Source organism: Rhinoderma darwinii, chromosome 9 (genome assembly GCF_050947455.1).
Source record: "Rhinoderma darwinii isolate aRhiDar2 chromosome 9, aRhiDar2.hap1, whole genome shotgun sequence".
NCBI lineage: Eukaryota > Metazoa > Chordata > Amphibia > Anura > Rhinodermatidae > Rhinoderma > Rhinoderma darwinii.
The window spans coordinates 31623271-31647868 of NC_134695.1; the positions used below are offsets into that span (position 1 = coordinate 31623271).

At 44.2% G+C, this 24598-nt stretch overlaps 1 protein-coding gene across 1 annotated transcript in view; it reads right to left on the reverse strand.

Annotated features, from left to right (window-relative positions):
• The window catches only part of RIPOR1 (RHO family interacting cell polarization regulator 1), a 270159-nt gene that overhangs the window by 228697 nt on the left and 16864 nt on the right, over positions 1–24598 (reverse strand). The window lies entirely within an intron of this gene.

Sequence of the window (24598 nt, forward strand, 5' to 3'; positions counted from 1 at the left end):
ATTTGGAAACACTGTGAAGAAGGAATTTGTTTCTACAATTTGATCTGTGCTCATTTAGCCGACCGTGCAGAGGTTGGATTGTAGGTTGGATTGTCCTTCCCGAATATTGCAGCCCACATTTACAATTCATCAGATAGATCACGAATTGTGACTGACAGTTCAACTTTTTCTCAATCTTGAATTTTTTTGGGAGTGAAATGTATCGGTGTTGTTGTTAATGGTTTGGCACAAACATCTGGTTCTTCCGCATTTGAAACTGCCCATTTTGCGTGTAGGTGCATTTTGATATTTATTTCTCTTAGAACTATATAGTGTTCTGGAGAAGTTCACACGACTAGGAGCCAAGATGTTTTTAACCGTCTTTGCTCTTTTGAAAGTTATTCTTGGTTTTGGAGGTAGAATAGTTCGGAGAAAGGGATCGATTTGTAAAATATGCCAATGTTTGTTTAAAATATCCCCAATTTTCTTCTGAGCAAAATTATATTTTGTGATAAAGTTAACTGAAATTGGGGTCATTTTTAGCTTCAGGAGAACTTTGTTGTTCTATTTTAGTCCTCATTTTTGTTTGTTTATCAGTGTTATTAACCAATAAACAATCCCCTTGTGTTAGGGCCTCAGTTCTTTTATATGCATCAGACAAAAGTGCACGGGGATAGCCTTTCTCTTTAAAATGTTTCTATAAAATCTGGCTGTGTTTGTTAAAGTCTGCTTGTAAAGTACAATTTTTCCTTTTTCTTTTATATTGGCTGTGTGGTATATTTTTCAGCCATTTAGAGTGGTCGCCACTATGGATGTTTAGGTAGCTGTTCGTGTCTACCTTTTTGAAGTGTGTGCGCGTAATTAACTTTTGTGCTGACACAGCTATGGTGAGATCCAGAAAATCTATCTCATCATTTTGAATGTTAAATAAAAAATTGATCCCCCCACATTTTATTATTTAGTGATTGACAGAAATCAGTGGCACTCACTAGATCCCCTTCCCATATAAGGAACGTGTCCGTTTTGCACGCACAAAAAATGCTGCGATTGCACGTGCAAAAGGTAAAAGGTCCGTGTGGCATCTGTATATGGTGTGTGGTTGCGTGATTTTTGCGCAGCCGGCATCCTTATGACACTCTGTTTTTATGTTTATGTATTTATTTTACTACTGTAGCGCACATCACGCACAGCATCCGGAAGTGCTTCCGTGTGCCGAGCGCGATTTGCACGCACCCATTGACTTCAATGGGTGCGTGCTGCGCGAAACACGGGCAAATATAAACTCCATACTTTTACAAATTCCGTTTGGAGTGGTTGTAACTCAATATCCCTATCAAGAATATATTTTAAGGTTTTTTAAGCCTAGGGTGTGTTCTATATTACTATATAATGCACTTACATCTAATGTAATAAGAAGTAAATTATCTTTGAAAGGTATTGAGTGAAGATCTTTGAGTTGAGTGGAATCTTTTAGATAGCTCGGAAGTTCTATTACATATTTTTGAAGTATCAAATCTAAATAATGTGAGAGATTACAGGTGGGTGATTGCATGCCAGAATTAATGGGTCTACCTGGGTTTTTAAAAAAAAATAAATATTTATGAATTTCTAGTAGGTGAGATTTCAAAGGTATTTAAAATGTGATCAGAAAGATTGAAAATGGACATGTATGGTAAAGAGGAGGCTGTTTTTATTTTTTATTTATTTTTGCCTCCCTTAGTTTCTCTGAACCGTTTTTTCGGACTAAAAAAAGTCGGTAATGGTGAGTAGTTGAGGATTTGGTGAAAGGGTTGCCCTAAAAAAGACATTCCCTAAGGATGTAGAGGGGAGTGCTGGAGTTAAAATGGACCTGACATATTCGATCCAGCCAGGGTTTTATCAATGATAGTGGCTCCTGGAAATAGGGGAAAATCCAAAGTAAATGCTCGTATATTGGGAGATGTGGGGGTATCTAGTACAGTATCCGAATGTTAGAAGATGGTTCGATAGAAGCATTATGAACTGTAAGAATTGACAAATTCAACAGATCTTTTGGTGAAGAATTAGCAGACAAATTACTTGGAGTAGTGGGATCATGAGAAACATTAATAATAGTATCAACATTTTTCCTTTTGGTTTTTATAGGTGTTGTATTTTTGGACTGAATAATTTGTTAGATTTATTATACTTACTATTGAGAAAAAAATCTATGTGATCTGCTTGGCTCTATTTTTGTATCATAATTTTTATTTTGTGGGTGAGATACGGCATGTCGCTGAGGGGTATTTTTGGACGTATAAATTTGTAACGGGTGAATATGAGGGGTAGATTTATTTCAAGATCTAATCTGGTCATTTAAATAGTCCAATCTATCTCTTGCTAGCTTGATTGCTTTTTTCTCAACTAGTTCCTGTTCCAATCTAAATATACGGTTGGTAATGTTGTGGTTGATAAAATGAAAATCACGGTGTTGGGAATATGGTTTATGGAGCTCAATTAGTGTTTCTATTTTATTTGTGAGTATTTCACATAGGGATTGTCTTTTAGATAGTAATCAAAATATCATCCCTCTAGTACATTCCTCCATATACTCCTCACAGTAAGAGGTGAAGGAAGTATCATCTTTGAAGGTAGACGAGAAAGGCATTCTTAAACCTCTAGGAGATATTTATTTTAAATAAATAGATAGAAAAATAAAGTTGATATGGTGTTGCATTTCAATCTTACAGTGATTTTTCAGTTTGTTAAACAGATTAGTCATATTTTTGGTGTCTTCATTAGTAAATATATGAGCATCAGAGCCCAATTGAGACGTATTGAACAAAATAGAAGTTAGGCCCCAGTTTGTAACCCCATAAATTGAATGCCCACAGTACATAGGGCCACACAGCCCTCCTCCCAGGTAGTGCCACATAGCCCCCGCCCACGTAGTGCCACACAGCCCCCCGCACAGGTAGTGCCACACAGCACCCCCACCCAGGTAGTGCCACACAGCCCCCTCCCAAGTAGCACCGCACAGCCCCCCTCACTGGTAGCGCAGCACAGCCCCCCTCCCTGGTAGCGCCGCACAGTGCCCCCTGCCTGGTAGCGCCGCACAGCCCCCTCCCTGGTAGCTCCGCACAGCCCCCCCTCCCTGGTAGCACCACACAGCCCCCCTCCCTGGTAGCGCCGCACAGCCCCCGTCCCTGGTAGCACCGCACAGCCCCCCCTCCCTGGTAGCACCGCACAGCCCCCCTCCCTGGTAGCGCCGCACAGCCTCCCTCCCTGGTAACGCCGCACAGCCTCCCTCCCTGGTAGCGCCACAAGGCCTCCCTTCCTGGTAGTGCCACACAGCCTCCCTCCCTGGTAGCGCCACACAGCCTCCCTCCCTGGTAGCGCCACACAGCCTCCCTCCCTGGTAGCGCCACACAGCCTCCCTCCCTGGTAGCGCCACACAGCCTCCCTCCCTGGTAGCGCCACACAGCCTCCCTCCCTGGTAGCGCCGCATAGCCTCCCTCCCTGGTAGCGCCACACAGCCTCCCTGGTAGCGCCACACAGGCTCCCTCCCTGGTAGCGCCACACAGCCTCCCTCCCTGGTAGTGCCACACAGCCTCCCTCCCTGGTAGTGCCACACAGCCAGCTTCCCTGGTATTGCCACACAGCCCCCCTCCCTGTAGGTAGTGCTTTTGGGGCACCCTCTAGGAGTGGAATCCCCAACCAGAGCATTGCCGACGCTCTGGCCTGGGATTCCGCTTCAGGAGGAGCCCCTGATGTCACTGTCCATATATTGCTAGTGATGTCAGGGGCTTCCCCAGACCCGGAGTCCCGGGCAGAGCGCTAGTAAAGACTCTGCTCCAGTACTCCAGCTTTGGGGTAATCCCTGACATCACTGTCCATATATGGACAGTGATATAAGGGGCAATCCCTGAGATGGAGTCCCGGAGCAGTGCTGCTTCCAGCGCTCTGCCTGGGACTCCATCTCTACTCCTGGCATCACTGTTGATATATATATACAGTGATGTCAGAGGCAACCCCAGAGGGGAGTGCTGGAGTTAAAATGGACCTGACATATTCGATCCAGCCAGGGTTTTATCAATGATAGTGGCTCCTGGAAATAGGGGCAAATCCAGAGTAAATGCTCGTATATTGGGAGATGTGGGGGTATCTAGTACAGTATCCGAGTGTTAGAAGATGGTTCGATAGAAGCATTATGAACTGTAAGAATTGACAAATTCAACAGATCTTTTGGTGAAGAATTAGCACACAAATTACTAGGAGTAGTGGGATCATGAGAAACATTAATAATAGTATCAACATTTTTCCTTTTGGTTTTTATAGGTGTTGTATTTTTGGACTGAATAATTTGTTAGATTTGTTATACTTACTATTGAGAAAAAAATCTAGGTGATCTGTTTGGCTCTATTTTTGTATCATAATTTTTCTTTTTATTTTGTGGGTGAGATACGGCATGTCGCTGAGGGGTATTTTTGGGCGTATAAATTTGTAACGGGTGAATATGAGGGGTAGATTTATTCCAAGATCTAATCTGGTCATTTAAATAGTCCAATCTATCTCTTGCTAGCTTGATTGCTTTTTTCTCAACTAGTTCCTGTTCCAATCTAAATATACGGTTGGTAATGTTGTGGTTGATAAAATGAAAATCACGGTGTTGGGAATATGGTTTATGGAGCTCAATTAGTGTTTCTATTTTATTTGTGAGTATTTCACATAGGGATTGTCTTTTAGATAGTAATCAAATTATCATCCCTCTAGTACATTCCTCCATATACTCCTCACAGTAAGAGGTGAAGGAAGTATCATCTTTGAAGGTAGACGAGAAAGGCATTCTTAAACCTTTAGGAGATATTTCTTTTAAATAAATAGATAGAAAAATAAAGTCGATATGGTGTTGCATTTCAATCTTACAGTGATTTTCCAGTTCGTTAAACAGATTAGTCATATTTTTGGTGTCTTCATTAGTAAATATAGGAGTATTAGAGCCCAATTGAGGCGTATTGAACAAAATAGAAGTTAGGCCCCAGTTTGTATCCCCATAAATTGAATGCCCACAGTACATAGGGCCACACAGCCCTCCTCCCAGGTAGTGCCACACAGCCCCCCCACCCAGGTAGTGCCACACAGCCCCCCCGCTCAGGTAGTGCCACACAGCCCCCTCCCTGGTAGCACCGCACAGCCCCCCTCCCTGGTAGCGCAGCACAGCCCCCCTCCCTGGTAGCGCCACACAGCCCCCCTGCCTGGTAGCTCCGCACAGCCCCCTCCCTGGTAGCTCCGCACAGCCCCCCCTCCCTGGTAGCGCCGCACAGCCCCCTCCCTGGTAGCGCCGCACAGCCCCCCTCCTGGGTAGCGCCGCACAGCCCCCCTCCCTGGTAGCGCCGCACAGCCTCCCTCCCTGGTAGCACCACAATGCCTCCCTCCCTGGTAGCGCCGCACAGCCTCCCTCCCTGGTAGCGCCACAATGCCTCCCTCCCTGGTAGAGCCACACAGCCTCCCTCCCTGGTAGCGCCACACAGCCTCCCTCCCTGGTAGCGCCACACAGCCTCCCTCCCTGGTAGCGCCACACAGCCTCCCTCCCTGGTAGTGCCACACAGCCTCCCTCCCTGGTAGCGACACACACCCTCCCTCCCTGGTAGCGCCACACAACCTCCCTCCCTGGTAGTGCCACACATATATGGACAGTGATATCAGGGGCAATCCCAGAGATGGAGTCCTGGAGCAGTGCCGCTTCCAGCGCTCTGCCTGGGACTCCATCTCTACTCCTGGCATCACTGTTGATTTATATACAGTGATGTCAGAGGCAACCCCAGAGCCGGAGTTCCGGGCAGAGCGCTATTTTCTATTATTAGCGTTTTGCCTGGGGACTAGAGCTCTGCTCCTGACATCACTATCCATATATGGATAGTGATGTCAGGGGCTTGCCCAGAGCCGGAGTTCCAGAGCAGAGCGCTAGTAAAGGCTCTGCTCCGGAACTCTGGTGAAGCCCCTGAATCACTGTCCATATATTGACAGTGATGTCAGGGGCAACCTCAGAGCCATAGTCCCGGCAGAATCTGCTAGCTGCTAGTCAACCATTGACTTGTAAGACACACATGCCTGAGGCTTTGGCAGCTGCAGATACTATTTTGTATCTACGCATGTCTCCTGTGATTAACAAAGCTTGGCAATAAAGTGAGAACCACATAACTGGCTCCTGGATAATTATAGTAGCACTTGACACTGGAGTCAGTAACATAGTGCCCGGCTTTTTACCAGCAAAATGTACATACAGATGTAGCCATCTTTAACTTGATTCTGATAACTTGCTGCAGCGTGATATCACACAACAAAAGTCATTGAAAAAGTCAAGATAAGAGATCTAGCCAATGTTAATTTAATGCGTTAAAGTCAAGGTAAAGACAGATACATCTGTATTCACAATTAAAATATTTTGGTTGGCACCTCTAGAAAGGGAACCTGTCACCAGCATTTCACCTACTAAACCAGCAACACCTGGTGGTAGTGGGTAAAAAATAATTTTTATGTAACCTATAATTTTCTTCTAAGTAGGTTCTGTGCCTTTAGTATTCAGTTTTTTAGTGTTCCCGTGCAGTATGCTAATGAGAATAAGAGTCATATCTTCAGTCGAAAAGCGTCATATCTTCATTGCTCAAGCCTTTCTGAGTTTATCACGCCTCCTTACATTTGATTGACAATGCCTCGCCTCCACCCAGCACATATGAAATCCTGCGCTTGCGCATCCATGTCCTGTTCTGGTGCATGCACACAACAGGACACCATAGCAGCGCATGCGCAGTAACTAGATTTGATGCCCGGACGAAGCAGGGATGGGTATCGGACTATACATGACGGGCACATGCGTGATATCTCAGACAAAATTTTGGCATTCAAAGATGGACAGTTTTCAGCAGTGGGCGGGTATAAGAAGAGGAATAAACGAGACTGGCAGATTATTACCATAAAATGCGCAAAATGTTTGCAGACCGTTATTTACGGTCAGAGGAGGAGTTTAGGAGAGGGGATAACGGCAATAAACTTTTGACAGAAATACACTCTATACATTGTTAATGTGCTAAATGACTATTCTAGCTGCAAACGTCTGGTTTTTAATACAATATCTACATAGGTGTATAGAGGCCCATTTCCAGCAACCATCACTCCAGTGTTCTAATGGTACATTGTGTTTGCTACCTGTGATAGAAGGCTAATGGATGATTAGAAAACACTTGAAAACCCTTGTGCAATTATGTTAGCACCGCTGTAAACAGTTTTGCTGTTTAGAGGAGCTATAAAACTGACCTTCCTTTGAGCTAGTTGAGAATCTGGAGCATTACATTTGTGGGTTCGATTAAACTCTCAAAATGGCTAGAAAAAGAGAGCTTTCATGTGAAACTCGACAGTCTATTCTTGTTCTTAGAAATGAAGGCTATTCCATGCGAGAAATTGCCAAGAAACTGAAGATTTCCTACAACGGTGTGTACTACTCCCTTCAGAAGACAGCACAAACAGGCTATAACCAGAGTAGAAAGAGAAGTGGGAGGCCCCGCTGCACAACTGAGCAACAAGACAAGTACATTAGAGTCTCTAGTTTGAGAAATAGACGCCTCACAGGTCCTCAACTGGCAGCTTCATTAAATAGTACCCGCAAAACGCCAGTGTCAACATCTACAGTGAAGAGGCAACTCCGGGATGCTGGCCTTCAGGGCAGAGTGGCAAAGAAAAATCCATATCTGAGACTGGCTAATAAAATGAAAAGATTAATATTGGCAAAAGCACACAGACATTGGACAGAGGAAGATTGGAAAAAAGTGTTATGGACAGACGAATCGAAGTTTGAGGTGTTTGGATCACACAGAAGAACATTTGTGAGACGCAGAACAACTGAAAAGATGCTGGAAGAGTGCCTGACGCCATCTGTCAAGCATGGTGGAGGTAATGTGATGGTCTGGGGTTGCTTTGGTGCTGGTAAAGCGGGAGATTTGTACAAGGTAAAAGGGATTTTGAATAAGGAAGGCTATCACTCCATTTTGCAACGCCATGCCATACCCTGTGGACAGCGCTTGATTGGAGCCAATTTCATCCTACAACAGGACAATGACCCAAAGCACACCTCCAAATTATGCAAGAACTATTTAGGGAAGAAGCAGGCAGCTGGTATTCTATCTGTAATGGAGTGGCCAGCGCAGTCACCAGATCTCAACCCCATAGAGCTGTTGTGGGAGCAGCTTGACCGTATAGTACGCAAGAAGTGCCCATCAAGCCAATCCAACTTGTGGGAGGGGCTTCTGGAAGCATGGGGTGAAATTTCTCCCAATTACCTCAGCAAATTAACAGCTAGAATGCCAAATGCACTTTTTTCTTAAAATAAACTTTATTTTACAGTAATATAGTAAACCGCCATGATAGGCCGACGATGGGTGACAGAGGGAGCCCCGTCCCTCTGTCAAAACACTTAAAGGGTTATTCCTATCTCGGACATTTATGGCATATACAGAGGATATGCCATTAATGTCAGAAAGAGATGGGTCCACCTCTGGGTCCTGCACCTATTGTAGAACGGGTCCCCATGACCCATGTCCTACCGTTCTCAGCTGTTGCTGGGCTCTGGCCACTGGCTGACCACGTGGCCAGGTTTTCAAGAAACAGCTGAGATTGCTGAGCTATGCTGCTTATGTAACTTCTATTCACTTCTATGGGAGTACCACAAACAGCATAGCAAAACGCGCTCTACTGTTTCCAGAAACCTGGCCACCTGGAGTATAGTGACTGCAGCAGAACATAGGACTGGGGTCGGGGGGCACCATTCTAGAGATAGATGTGAGTACCACCTCTAGGACCCACACCTATGGGACAGTTAAAGTATATCCTGTGGTTATGCTATAAATGTCTTAAATGGGAATACACCTTTAAGTGCTGCGCGATCACCGTGACATAACTATGTCTTGGGAGCTTATTGTAAGCCAATCCATGACATACAGATACGTCCTGGTGGCTTCATGGGTTAAATGTTCCAAATATGGTAACAACTCTACTAATTACCAAGAGACATATAGTGGTCTCTCGTACGACAATGATTTTCAACTAACACTGGTTTTGGTGTGCTTTGTTTTTTTTTGTTTTTGTTTTTTTAACTGGTTTCCATGAATTTAAATGAAAGGAGTAGTCAGGCAGAAAACAACAAAACTGGTTTTAAGGCCTAGTTCACACAGAGTTTTTTGCAGGTGGAAAAATCTGCCTCAATATTCCTTTAGGAACTTTGAGGCAGATTTTGACCTGACTGCACTCTTTGCGGTGTGTTTTGCGGCGTTTTTTTACAGCATTTTTCGGCCACGGCCATTGAGCGCCACGGGCAAAAACGCAGCAAAAAAACGCTTTCTCTGCCTCCCATTGATGTCAGAGATGGAAACACCTGAAGAAAGGGTATGACGCTTGTTTTTCCTTCGCCTCCCATTGAAATCAATGAAAGGCGTTTTCAGACGGTTTTTGGTGCCGTTTCCGCCACGGTTTCCGCATCAAAAACCGCCAAAAAACTCTGTGTGAACGTACACTGAAACAATTCTCTGCCAGCAACAAACAAAATAAATATTGAGTTGTCTCTGACAATCAGTAATAGCATATTAGTCGTCTCTGTACTTTACATTCTCTATTTATGCAATGCAGCTCGTGTTACAACTTGTTTGCTCAGTCGCGTGAGTGTAGAATATCTTTTTAGATAGAGTTTCAGTTTGAATTTTGGATCTATATTTATACAGTAATGTATTCTCTGTATCTGCATGTACTACTAGTATATACTTGTAATTGTTCCCAGTAAAGGTCAAGGCCTTCTATCTTACAACAGGAGCATTACTCTAAGCCAAGTGTAAACTAAGTATTGTATGTCTGTTGTTCTGACATCTAGTGGCAGAAATGAAAAGTGCAATATTTTGGATATACCCTACATCACTCAATAATAAAACGGCACGCAATAAGCTCTCCGACTCCCTCATGTGGTGGCTGTGGGCAGCCAGAGGGATATGTTCTAAATCTATGACTATGAAGGTGGATCAGAAAAACAGAGCACTGATCGCTATCAAGATATACATAGAAATTAATCAAAACATAATTTTGGGCCTAAAAATGACCTAGTTTATAAAGATGTTCATTCTCTTTAAAGTTACACATTCTTCTTAAAAACAATCCACAGTTTAAATCTATACAAAATGTTGAGCAGCTTTGTAACTTTGCTTTATCTATGTTGATTTAGAGTTACTTGATGTTTTTTTTTTACTCCATTAATGAGGCGCTGTCATCAGTTTAAGGCCCCATGCACACGAACGTGCTTTTGCGGCCGCAATTCCCCCGAAAATCCCCTGGAGAATTGCGGCCCCATACATTCCTATGGGGCCATGCACACGACCGTGGTTTCCACGGTCCGTGCATGGCCCAGGAACCCGGACCGCAGAAAGAACGGACATGTCTTATTACGGCCGTGTTCTGAAGTGCAGGCTCATAGCAAGTAATGGCCGCGGCCATGTAAATGGCCCGCGATTTGCGGGCGGCTCGCGGATGACACTCCGCCCCCGGCCGACCCGAAAATCACGGCGTGTACATGGCCACGGTCATGTGCATGAGGCCTAAGGCTGGGTTCACACAGCGTTTTGCAGGCAGAAAATCGGAGGCAGATTTTGCTCTGCCTGCACACTGATTTTCGCGGTGTTTTTCGCCCGCGGCTATTGAGCGCCGCAGGTAAAAAACGCCACAAACTACGCTTTCTCTGCCTCCCATTGATGTCAATGGGAGGTCAGAGACCTAAACGACCGAAGATAGGGAATGCTGCTTCTTTTTCCCGCGAGCCGGTTTTTCCGCTCCCGGGGAAAAAAATGCCTCCGCCTCCCATTGAAATCAATGTGAGGTATTTTCGGCAGTCTTTTGGCGCATTTTCCGACGCGGTTTCCACGTCCGTGTGAACTGACCCTAATACTTGTCTATCTCCAACCTAATCTAATAAACACTTTGATGCTGATAACTACTGTTTTGTTTTTAAAAACGTTTATTGACCAAGTTCTGATCGTTATTAGATTTATGCACATTTTTTGGAAAAGCCCAACTGGTCGTTTTTTTTGTTTTTTTTTCACCAAGTGGGCGTTGTAAAGAAGAGTGTATGACGCTGAACAATCACCATCATACACTTCCCTTCATTCATGCCCAGCTTTATTCACAGCACAGCGTGATCTCGCGAGATCACGCTGTGACATCACTTACTCCCGCAGTTCCTTCACCGGAGCGACGGGAGAATGACCAGACATCGCCTTCAGCCGTGCCAGGACTGCTGCTGAGGGGGATAATCGTCCTTGCACGGCTGAAGCTGTCTAGCAAGATCACGCTGTGCTGTGAATAAAGCTGGGCATGAATGAAGGGAAGTGTATGACGGTAATTGGTCAGCGTCATACACTTTTCTTTACAACGCCCACTTGGTGAAACTAAGAAAAAAAAATGCCGAAATGGGCTTTTACAAAAAATTTGCATAAATTTTAAAATGATCACAACCTTGTCACCAATAAATGTTTTAAAAAAAACAACAAAACAAATCAGTAGTTATCTACAACTCAGCGCCTATTAGATTAGGTAGAAGTTAGGGAAGTATTAAACTGGTAACAGGGCCTCTTTAAGGCTTCGTTCACATCTGCGTCAGGGCTCCGTTCATGGGTTCCGTCGGAGCTTTCCATCAGGGGAATCCATGAACGGAACCCTGACTAAAACAAATGGAAACCATAGGTTTCCGTTTGCATGACCATTGATTTCAATAGTGATGGATCCGGTGCAATGATTTCCGTTTGTCACCGTTGTTTAAGGGTTCCGGAATGAATAGCACAGTCGACTATGGTATTGATTCCATCAAAATGACAGAACCCTTAAACAACGGTGACAAACGGAAACCATTTACACCGGATCCGTCGCTATTGAAATCAGTGTGTTCCGTTCTGTTCATGAGTTCCCTGGACGGAAAGCTCAGACGGAATCCATGAACAGAACACACTGATTTCAATAGTGATGGATCCGGTGCAATGGTTTCCGTTTGTCACCGTTGTTTAAGGGTTCCGGAATGAATAGCGCAGTCGACTATGGTATTGATTCCATCAAAATGACGGAACCCTTAACCCCTTCCCGCTCCTTGACGTACTATTACGTCATGGTAGCTGTATCGTTCGCGCTCCATGCCGTAATAGTACGTCTCGGGAGTAACGGCCGTTTCGGCCGTCCTCCCGACACATACAGGAGCTGTGACGCTGCTGTCTTGTTCAGCAGCTGTCACAGCTCCTACAGCGGGGACCGATCGCTGTGTCCCCGCTGATTAACCCCTTAAAAGCCGCGTTCTAGAGAGATCGCGGCTTTTTAGGGGTTAAGCTGCCATCGCCGGCCTGCTACGCGATAGCGGCCGGCGATGGTGACTATGGCAACCGGACACCAAACAATGGCGTCCGGCTATGCCATAGACGGAAGCCTAGTGGGTCCTGACAACGTCAGGACCCACTATGCTTGCTGTCAGTGAGTAGCTGACAGTTCTAATACACTGCACTACGCATGTAGTGCAGTGTATTAGAATAGCGATCAGAGCCTCCTGCCCTCATGTCCCCTAGTGGGACAAAGTAATAAAGTTAAAAAAAAGTTAAAAAAAGATGTGTAAAAATAAGAAAATAAAAGATTTAAAAGTAATAAAAGTAAAAATCCCCCCTTTTCCCTTATCAGTCCTTTATTATTAATAAAAATATATAAACAAACAAATAAATTATACATAATTGGTATCGCCGCGTCCGTAACGGCCTGAACTACAAAATTATTTCATTATTTATCCCGCACGGTGAACGCCGTAAAATAAAATAATAATAAACCGAACCACAATAACAATTGTTTGGTCACTTCACCTCCCAAAAAATGGAATAAAAAGAGATCAAAAAGTCGCATGTACCTAAAAATGGTACTGATCGAAACTGCAGTTCGTTACGCAAAAAATAAGTCCTCGCACGGCTTTATTGATGGAAAAATAAAAACGTTATGGCTCTTAGAATAAGGTAACACAAAAAGTGAATGATTGTTTACAAAACGTATTTTATTGTGCAAACGCCATAAGACATAAAAAAAAACTATAAACATCTGGTATCGCCGTAATCGTATCGCCCCACAGAATAAAGTGAATATGTCATTTATAGCGCACGGTGAACGCTGTAAAAAAAAACAAAAAAAAAAAACAATAGTACAATTGCTGTTTTTTAGTCACCACGCCACCTAAAAATAGAATAAAAACTGATCAAAAAGCCGCATGCACCCCAAGAAAACTACAATGGATTCCTCAAGGGGTCTAGTTTCCAAATTGGGGTCACTTTTGGGGGGTTCCCAATGTTTTGGCACCACAAGACCTCTTCAAACCGAACATGGTGCCTAATAAAAAAGAGGGCTCAAAATCCACTAGGTGCTCCTTTGCTTCGGAGGCCGGTGCTTCAGTCCATTACCGCCCAAGGGCCACATGTGGGATATTTCTCTAAACTGCAGAATCTGGGCAATACGTATTGAGTTGCGTTTCTCTGATAAATACTTTTGTGTTATAAAAAAAATGGTATAAAGAGGATTTTCTGACAAAAAAAAAAATGTAAATTTCACCTCTACTTTGCTCTAAATTTCTGTGAAACACCTAAAGGGTTCATAAACTTTCTACATGCTGTTGTGAATACTTTGAGGGGTCTAGTTTCTAAAATGGGGTATTTGATAGGGGTTTCTAATATATGGGCCCCTCAAAGCAACTTCAGAACTGAACTGGAACCTAAAAAAATAAATAAATGAGGCAATACTTTGCTTCTTACATTATACTGATAATGAGCCGTGCCCACCCCGAGATGACCCCAGTTTTGACCGTTTGTATAAACGGAGACCCCTATTAGACCGTTCCAGTGCCCGGTTTTCCCAAGCATACACCCCCGAGAAGTGTATTTCTATTGATGAGTCCCTGGTACATTTTAAAGGGAGGGTTCAATTCCGCGAGTACCTGCCGGGTAAGAGGGCAAGGTATGGTGTGAAGATATATAAGCTGTGAGAGTGCATCAGGGTATACCTACAGGTTTAGGATATATGAAGGAAAGGCCACCCCCAAACCAGACTGCATCCTGGACTACAATAGGTACATGGGAGGGATGGACTTGTAAGATCAAGCCCTGAAGCCCTACAGCGCCATGCGGTGTGGTATAAGAAGCTGGCCGGGAACGTCATATAGATGGCTTTGTACAATGCGTACGTGCTGCATCGATGTGCAGGCCAGAGGGGAACTTTCCTGGAATTTCAAGAGGTGATTATCAAGAACCTAATCTTTAGGGACCAAGAAGGGGGGGCACCCAGTACTTCTGGAAGCGAGCCCACACGCATCGTACCAGGGCAACACTTTCCAGGGGAAGTTCCCCAAACTGGCAAGAAGGGAAAAAGTCAAAAGAGGTGCAAAGTCTGCTATAAGAGGGGGATAAGGGAGGACACAATATATCAATGTGACACGTGTCCCGAATAACCAGAGCTCTGTATGAAAGTGTTTTAAAATTTATCATACATCCCTTGGTTTATAATTTACCCCAATTTTACTTACCCTGATGCACTCCGCACAGCTTATCCCCCCCTCGTCTTTCCCCTCTGGGCCCTGCTGTGTGTCCAGGCAGCTGATAACAGCCACATGTAGGGTATTGCCATACCCGGGAGAACCCACATTACAGTTTATGGGGTGTAGGTCTCCGGTCAAAATGGTCACTACACCTCTAGATGAATGCCTTAAGGGTGTAGTTTTTAAAACGGGGTCACTTCTTGCGGGTTTCAACTGTACTGGTACCTCAGGGGCTTCTGCATACATGACTTCGCACTAGAAAATCCCGAGTAGGCCAAATGGTGGTCCTTTCCTTCTGAGCCCTCCCATGGGCCCAAACGGCAGTTTATCACCACAAATGGGGTATTGCGGCACTCAGAACAAATTGCGCAACAGAATGGGGTATTTTGTTTCTTGTGAAAATAAGAAATTTTCAGCCAAAACTACATATTATTTGACAAAAATAATTTTGTTTTCATTCCCAGCCCAATTCAAATAAGTTCTGTGAAGAAACTATGGGGTCTAAATGGTCACATTACCCATAAATGAATTCCTTGAGGGGTGTAGTTTCCAAAATGGGGTCACTTCTGGTGGGTTTCCATTGCTTTGATACCTCTGGGGCTCTGCAAATGCGACATGGCACACTAAAACCAAACCAGCAAAATCTGTACTCCAAAGAACACACAGCGCTCCTTCCCTTCTGAGGCCTCCCATGGGCCCAAACGGCAGTTTATTGCCACAAATGGGGTATTGATGCACTCAGGAGAAATTGGGCAACAAAATTGAGTATTTTGTTCCCTGTGAAAATAAGAAATTTTGGTAAAAAATTACATCTTATTGGAAAAAATGTCATTTTTTTAATGTCACAGCCCAATTGAAATAGGTGCTGTGAAAAAACTGTGCGGTCAAAATGCTAACAACAACCATAAATGAATTCCTTGAGGGGTGTACTTTCCAAAATGGGGTCACTTTTGGTGGGTTTCCATTGCTTTGATACCTCTGAGGCTCTGCAAATGCGACATGGCACCCGAAAACCAATCCAACAAAATCTGGACTCCAACAAACATATAGCGCTCCTTTCCTTCTGAGCCCTCCCATGGGCCCAAACGGCAGTTTATCACCACAAATGGGGTACTGCCACACTAAGGACAAATTGGGCAACAAAATGGGGTATTTTGTTCCCTGTGAAAATAAGAAATTTTGATCACAAATGACATTTTATTGGAAAAAATGACATTTTTTTCATTTCAGAGCCCAATTCAAATACGTGCTGTGAAAAAAATGTGCGGTCAAAATGGTAACAACAACCCTAAATGAATTCCTTGAGGGGTGTAGTTTACAAAATGGGGTCACTATTGGGGGATTCCTACTGTTTTGACACCTCAACACCTCTTCAAACCTGGCATGCTGCCTAAAATATATTCTAATAAAAAAGAGGACTCAAAATGCACTAGGTGCTTCTTTGCTTCCAGGGCTTGTCTTTTAGTCCACGAGCGCAGTAGGGCCACATGTGGGACATTTCTAAAAACTGCAGAATCTTGACAATACATATTTAGTAGTGTTTCTCTGGTAAAACCTTCTGTGTTACAGAAAAAAAAATGAATAAAATTGAAATTCAGCAAGAAAAATGAAATTTGCAAATTTCACCTCCACTTTGCTTTAATTCCTGTGAAATGCCTGAAGGGTTAAAAAACTTTATAACTGCTGTTTTGAATACTTTGAGGGGTCTAGTTTTTAAAATGGGGTGTTTTATCAGGGTTTCTAATACATAGGCCCCACAAAGCGACTTCAGAACTCAAGAGGTACCTTAAAAAAAAGGCTTTTGAAATTTTCTTAAAAATATGAGAAATTGCTGTTTATGTTCTAAGCCTTGTAACGTCCAAGAAAAATAAAAGAATGTTCAAAAAACGATGCCAATCTAAAGTAGACATATGGGAAATGTGAACTAGTAACTATTTTGGGTGGTATAACCGTCTGTTTTACAAGCAGATGCATTTAAATTCTGAAAAATGCAATTTTTTCAAAATTTTCTCTAAATTTTGCAATTTTTCACCAATAAACACTGAATAAATCGACCAAATTTTACCACGAACATGAAGCCCAATGTGTCACGAGAAAACAATCTCAGAATCGCTTGGGTAGGTTTAAGCATTCCGACGTTATTACCACATAAAGTGAAATATGTCAGATTTGAAAAATGGGCTCTGAGCCTTAAGGCCAAAACTAGGCTGCGTCCTTAAGGGGTTAAACAACGGTGACAAACGGAAACCATTTACACCGGATCCGTCGCTATTGAAATCAGTGTGTTTCGTTCTGTTCATGAGTTCCCTGGACGGAAAGCTCAGACAGAATCCATGAACGGAGCCCTGACGCAGACGTGAATGAAGCCTTAGATACAAATCGAATTCTGCTGGTTTCATGTCTGAGAGCAGAGGGTTGACATCAGAATTGTAAAGGCTATGTACTCCTTTGAAATCGTTTTTTTTTATTTTTTTTTTTAAATAAATATGTCTATCAGTGTAATTATTGCAACTTTCAAAACACTTTTTATTAAACATTATTTTTACTTTTTTGAGATACAGCTGCTTTGTATTCTGCATACAGAGCAGCTGTATCGTGCACTAAGACCTGAATCCGTCAGGTCCGTGGGACGGACAGGTTCAGTGAACGAGGGTCCTAAACTTAGATGTGATCGGTAACAGATCGAACCTGCTTGTCACTGAACCCGTCATTCCCGCAGACCTGACGGATACAGGTTTCAGTGCTAGATACAGCTGCTCTGCACACAGGATACAAAGCAGCTGTATCTCAAAGTAAAAATATCTATATATTTTTTTAATATTTTGAAAGTTGCAACAGTCACACTGATACACATTTTTATACATAAAAAGAAGAGATTTCAACGGTGTACATAGCCTTTAAAACATTTAAGCAAAATCTGTTTAACCAGTTCCCGACCACCGGCTGTGATCTCAATGTAAGCTGTCGTTTACAGCGTGATCTCGCGAGATTACGCTTGCTGTGCTGTAAGTCACACACAAACGTTAACGAAGTGTCGGGATTGTGAATAGACATCCCGTCCTGGCTGGAAGTGATGTCTATTCACTGTGAGGACACTTCAGTAACGTTAATGTGTGAGTGTGTGACTGCACATAGTGAACAACGCAGGATCACTATGTGCAGAGTAAATAAATGGAGAGAAGTGTATGACGCTGATTGGTCAGCGTCATACACTTCTCTCCACAATGCCCACTTGGTCAAAAGTAAAAATACGCCCAGATGGGCATTGAGAACGTCATTAGCATAAAGCTAAAATCGCTCATAACTTGGTGAAAATAGATTGTTTTTTTAAATAAAAAACACTGCTGTTACCTACATTATAGTGCCGATCACATTATGTAAGAGAGAAGGCACTTATAATGTGATGACAGGGCCTCTTTAAAAAACGTGCAGCATATCTGCAATGTGGGAACCGAGCCTAAATGTATGTTCACACGGGTTATTTTCAGGCGTATTTTGGAGTGTAAAAGCAGGGGTGTAGCTAGGGGGGGCAGGCGGGGCATGTGCTCCCTGGGTGAAACTTAGAGGGAGCGCCAGGGCTGCACCGTCCATGACGGTGGTCTGCTGCCTCTGAGTGGTCGGTGGCGCAACTGAAACCAGCCGCCGCCACCCCCCTCCTGCACTATGATTGTACCTGCATCTATAGGACACAGGTACAATTAGAAGCAATGAATGGCCGGGTATGTTCCGTGCGCGGCCATTCAGCGCTTTTCTACGAGTGAAGCGGCGCGATACTTTGCGCCGCTTGTGTCGTTGACAAGCACTGATTGACAGGGAAAGTCATTCTGCCCTGCCAATCAGCGCCTTTCATAGACACAAGCGGCGCGATCACATCATCGAGCAGCTTGCGTCGTTCAACCCCAGGATACCTACGCAGGAGAGCAGGTCTCCATTGCCGCCAGACGGCGCAGGAACGGGATTAAGGTGAGTCCGTATAGTTTGTTTTTTTATCCTAATAAAGAAGTGTGTGGCATTATCTACGGGGGGGGGGGGTGGCTTTATTTACAGGGGGGCTTTATTTATGGGGGAGGGAGGGCTTTATTTACAGGGGGGCTATATACTTGGGTGGGCTATATGTGGAGCACTATATACAGGGTTGGGCTATATGTGGAGCACTATATACAGGGGTGGGCTATATCTACAGGGGGCTATATACAGGGGTGGTCTATATGTGGAGCACTATATACAGGAGTGGGCTATATGTGGAGCACAATATACAGGGGTGGGCTATATCTACAGGGGGGCTAAATACAGGGATGGGCTATATGTGGAGCACTATATACAGGGGTGGGCTATATGTGGAACACTATATACAGGGGTGAACTTAATCTACAGGGGGCTATATACAGGGGTGGGCTAGTCTGTGGAGCACTATAGGGGGAGCCATATGTGAGACACTATATACAGGGGTGGGCTATCTGTGGAGCACTAGTGGGAGCTATATGTGGGACACTATAAACAGGGATGGGCTCTATGGGGGCACTATCTACAGGGGGCTCTATGGGGGCACTATCTACAGGGGGCTCTATCGCAGGCTCTATCTACAGGGGGCACGGTGTGTGTGTGGGACACAGTGTATGGTGCTATTATAATTAGAGGTGCAGTGTATGGCGCTATTATATTTATGGGCGTAGTGAGTGGTATAATGAGAACTTTATCTTTGTTTATAGGTGTAGAAATGTTTGAAAAGTGAGAAGCTGAAGACATCTGAGCGGCAAACTGCAGAAATCGGCTGAGACTGGGAGAAGTCATCAGAGGTCTGAACCGGATGGAGAAAAATAACTAGAATCTGAGACGTCACCGGTGAGTCACTTAATGTAAATGTTTATTCTGCCTCTAATCAGTACTGTAGTCACTTGTATGATCTGCAGCGAGATGATGGGTGGTATGATTGATATGATTTTTTTTTTGTGAAACCGCAACTCCCAGCATTTCCTTTCCATTGTTTGGGCCATGCTGGGAGCTGGAAACAATTTAGTGCAAACCTGTCCGGCAGGGGTTGCACTAAATTGAGCTGTATTTGTGCTGGTGGTGTACATGTACTGAGCTTGGTTCTGGAGCTGTATTTATGTACTGAGCTTTGTTCTGGTGCTGTATACAGTGAAGGAAATAAATATTTGATCCCTTGCTGATTTTGTAAGTTTGCCCACTGTCAAAGTCATGAACAGTCTAGAATTTTTAGGCTAGGTTAATTTTACCAGTGAGAGATAGATTATATACAAAAAAAAAAACAGAAAATCACATAGTTAAAATTATATATATTTATTTGCATTGTGCACAGAGAAATAAGTATTTGATCGCCTACCAACCATTAAGAGTTCAGCCTCCTCCAGACCAGTTACACGCTCCAAATCAACTTGGTGCCTGCATTAAAGACAGCTGTCTTAAATGGTCACCTGTATAAAAGACTCCTGTCCACAGACTCAATTAATCAGTCTGACTCTAACCTCTACAACATGGGCAAGACCAAAGAGCTTTCTAAGGATGTCAGGGACAAGATCATAGACCTGCACAAGGCTGGAATGGGCTACAAAACCATAAGTAAGACGCTGGGTGAGAAGGAGACAACTGTTGGTGCAATAGTAAGAAAATGGAAGACATACAAAATGACTGTCAATCGACATCGATCTGGGGCTCCATGCAAAATCTCACCTCGTGGGGTATCCTTTATCCTGAGGAAGGTGAAAGCTCAGCCGAAAACTACACGGTAGGAACTTGTTAATGATCTCAAGGCAGTTGGGACCACAGTCACCAAGAAAACCATTGGTAACACATTACGCCGTAATGGATTAAAATCCTGCAGTGCCCGCAAGGTCCCCCTGCTCAAGAAGGCACATGTACAGGCCCGTCTGAAGTCTGCAAATGAACATCTGGATGATTCTGAGAGTGATTGGGAGAAGGTGCTGTGGTCAGATGAGACTAAAATTGAGCTCTTTGGCATTAACTCAACTCGCCGTGTTTGGAGGAAGAGAAATGCTGCCTATGACCCAAAGAACACCGTTCCCACTGTCAAGCATGGAGGTGGAAACATTATGTTTTGGGGGTGTTTCTCTGCTAAGGGCACAGGACTACTTCACCGCATCAATGGGAGAATGGATGGAGCTATATACCGTCAAATCCTGAGTGACAACCTCCTTCCATCCACCAGGACATTAAAAATGGCTCGTGGCTGGGTCTTCCAGCACGACAATGACCCGAAACATACAGCCAAGGCAACAAAGGAGTGGCTCAAAAAGAAGCACATTAAGGTCATGGAGTGGCCTAGCCAGTCTCCAGACCTTAATCCCATCGAAAACTTATGGAGGGAGCTGAAGATCCGAGTTGCCAAGCGACAGCCTCGAAATCTTAATGATTTACAGATGATCTGCAAAGAGGAGTGGGCCAAAATTCCATCTAACATGTGTGCAAACCTCATCATCAACTACAAAAAACGTCTGACTGCTGTGCTTGCCAACAAGGGTTTTGCCACCAAGTATTAATTCTTGTTTGGCAAAGGGATCAAATACTTATTTCTCTGTGCACAATGCAAATAAATATATATAATTTTGACTATGTGATTTTCAGTTTTTTTTAAAATATAATCTATCTCTCACTGGTAAAATTAACCTAGCCTAAAAATTCTAGACTGTTCATGTCTTTGACAGTGGGCAAACTTACAAAATCAGCAAGGGATCAAATACTTATTTCCTTCACTGTATATGTAATGATCTTGGTTCTGGAGCTGTATTTATGTACTGAGCTTGGTTCTGGTACTGTATATATGTAATGAGCTTTGTTCTGGTACTGTATATATGTACTGAACTTGGTACTGGAGCTGTATATATGTACAGAGCTTGGTACTGGAGCTGTATTTATGTACTGAGCTTTGTTCTGGTGCTGTATTTATGTACTGAGCTTTGTTCCGGTTGCTGTATATAAGTAATGAGCTTGGTTCTGATGTTGTATATAGAATTATATTGCTTGTAAAATGTACAAATCTTTTTATGCTAGAGTTACATAAAAAAAAATGTGGAAAAGAAATGACACGTCATTGATTGGTAGAGATTACAAACATGGTGAGGGGGAAGAAGATGTCGGGAAAGAGGTTGGAGGTGTGCCAAACTGAATCTTTGCCACGGGTGCTGGAGAACCTAGCTACGCCTCTGCGCAAAAGACTCGTATTACTCTCCAAAATACACTTGAAATAAGCCTGCAAACAGTTTCCCATTTATTTCAATGGGAAATACAATGTGCGGTTCGCAAGAGGCGTATTTTTACGCTGCTGAATTTAAAAAATGCCTTGTCAAAAAAAGGGTCGTAAAAAAAAGTAGCATGTCACTTCTTGGGGCATTTTTGGAGCTGATTTGCTGTTGACACTACAAAAAATGCCTAAAAGAAAAAGCCTAAAAAAAAAAGCATCAAAATTGTAAAGGATCTGCCAGACACAGCTTCTGTGTCGACGCACGTGGTTAATCAGTCTGCACCTGCTCCTAGGTCTGATAGCGTGACTCGATCTGCTACCACTCAGGCTGGTAGGCTTAGGAGTGGGAGAACCTATCACAGCCTGGCCAGACGGTTCTAGCTCCCGCCCTCGGTCTATTTATACCTTAATTTCCTGCTTGTCTTTGCCTGTGATTCTTTCTTGTTTCCTGGCTCTGCTGTTCCTGCTATAACTATTGACCTCTGCTTCATATCGACCTTGGCTTTACTGACTATGCTCCTGCTCTGCGTCTGGTACCTCGTACACTCCTGGTTTGACTCGGCTCGTTCACTACTCTTGTTGCTCACGGTGTTGCCGTGAGCAACTGCCCCATTTCCCTTAGCTTCTGTGTACCCTTGTCTATTTGTTTGTCGTGCACATATTCAACGTAGGGACCATCGCCCAGTTGTACGCCGTCGCCTAGGACAGGCCGTGCAAGTAGGCAGGGTCTGAGTGGCGGGTAGATTAGGACTCACCTGTCTGTCTCCCTAACCTGACATTACATAATCACAGGTCCATATACCTTTTCTACCCTGGTTCCTACACTACTATGGACCCCCTTGAGACCCTGGCTCAGCAAATGCAGGGTCTCTCCCTACAGGTCCAAGTCCTGGCTCAGAGGTGCGACCAGCGTGATGCTAACCAGGTAGTGCCCTCCACCTTACCTCTTGAACCCCACCTCAAGTTGCCTGACCGGTTCTCAGGGAACCGGAAGACTTTTTTCTCCTTTCGGGAGAGTTGTAGGCTCTATTTCTGTCTAAGGCCCCACTCCTCAGGTTCTGAGAGCCAGCAAGTGGGTATTATTATGTCCCGGCTCCAGGACGACCTCCAGGAATGGGCCTTCTCCTTGGCTCCTGACGCCCCTGAACTTTCCACTGTTGACTTTTTTTTTTCTGCTCTCGGGCTCATCTATGACGAGACTGACAAGACTGCCTTTGCCGAGAGTCAGCTGGTGACCTTACGTCAGGGTAAGAGACCCATTGAGGAGTACTGTTCTGACTTTAGGAAGTGGTGTGTAGCTTCTCAGTGGAATGACCCTGCCTTGAGGTGCCAGTTGTTTAGATTGGGTCTGTCGAACGCCCTGAAAGACCTATTAGTTAGCTATCCCTCTTCTGACTCTCTTGATCAGGTTATGGCTTTAGCGGTACGTCTTGACCAACGTCTCAGTGAACGACGACTGGAACGTTTTTGTGAGGTTCCGTTGCTTCGTTCTTCAACGGAAAACTCGGATGAACCAATGCAACTCGGGGCCTCCGTGTCTCCCCAACAACGTAGAGAGCTCCGCAGGAAGAATGGTCTCTGCTTCTACTGTGGGTATGACAAGCATCAAGTGAACAACTGTCCTAGGCGTAAGAATACTCCAGCCGGAAAACTTCCGCGCCTAAGTGACTATCGGGGAGGTCGCTTGGGCGCACAGGTATTTCCCGTAAATATGAAACATAATAAGGTCTTGCTTCCCTTTCAGGTCTCGTTTGAGGGTAGGTTTGCCACCGGCAGTGACTTTGTGGATTCAGGGTCTTCTGCTAATATTATGTCTGTGGAATTTGCTATGTCTCTAGCTATGCCATTGATTGATTTGCCTAAACCTGTCCCGGTAGTGGGTATCGACTCCACTCCACTTGCTAATGGTTATTTTTTACGCAGCATACCCCTGTTTTTGAACTCATTGTTAGCTCCATTCATTTGGAGCAGTGCTCTGTGCTGGTGATACAGGGATTATCGTCCGATTTGGTTTTAGGCCTTCCCTGGTTGCAGATGCATAATCCCACATTTAACTGGAATACTGGGGATCTTACCAAATGGGGTAATGAATGCATGACGTCCTGTTTTTCTGTTAATTTTATTTCTCTCCCTGAGGCGGTGAACACTCTACCTGAGTTTATTCAGCACTTCGCTGATGTTTTTGCTAAAAAGGACTCCAAAGTGTTACCTCCTCATAGAGAATACGATTGCGCAATCGATTTGGTACCAGGAGCTAAGCTCCCTAAGGGTAGGATATTTAATCTCTCTTGTCCCGAACGTGAGGCCATGAGAGAATATATCCAGGAAAGCCTGGCCAGGGTTACATTCGCCACCTACTTCTCCGGTAGGTGCTGGCTTCTTCTTCCTAGGGAAGAAGGATGGTGGTCTTAGGCCGTGCATCGATTACCGAAACTTGAATAAGGTCACTGTAAGGAACCAGTATTCCCTTCCTTTGATTCCTGATCTCTTCAATCAGGTTCAGGAGGCCCAATGGTTCTCTAAGTTTGATCTTCGGGGGGCTTATAACCATATCCGAGTCAGAGAAGGGGATGAGTGGAAGACTGCGTTTAACACGCCCGAAGGTCATTTCGAATACCTCGTCATGCCCTTTGGGTTGTGTAATGCTCCCGCGGTCTTCCAGAATTTCATAAATGAGGTTCTAAGAGACTACCTGGGGGTATTTCTTGTAGTGTACCTTGATGACATACTTGTGTTTTCCAAGGACTGGTCCTCCCACATTGAGCATGTCAGGAAGGTGCTCCAGGCCCTTCGGGAAAACAAACTCTTTGCTA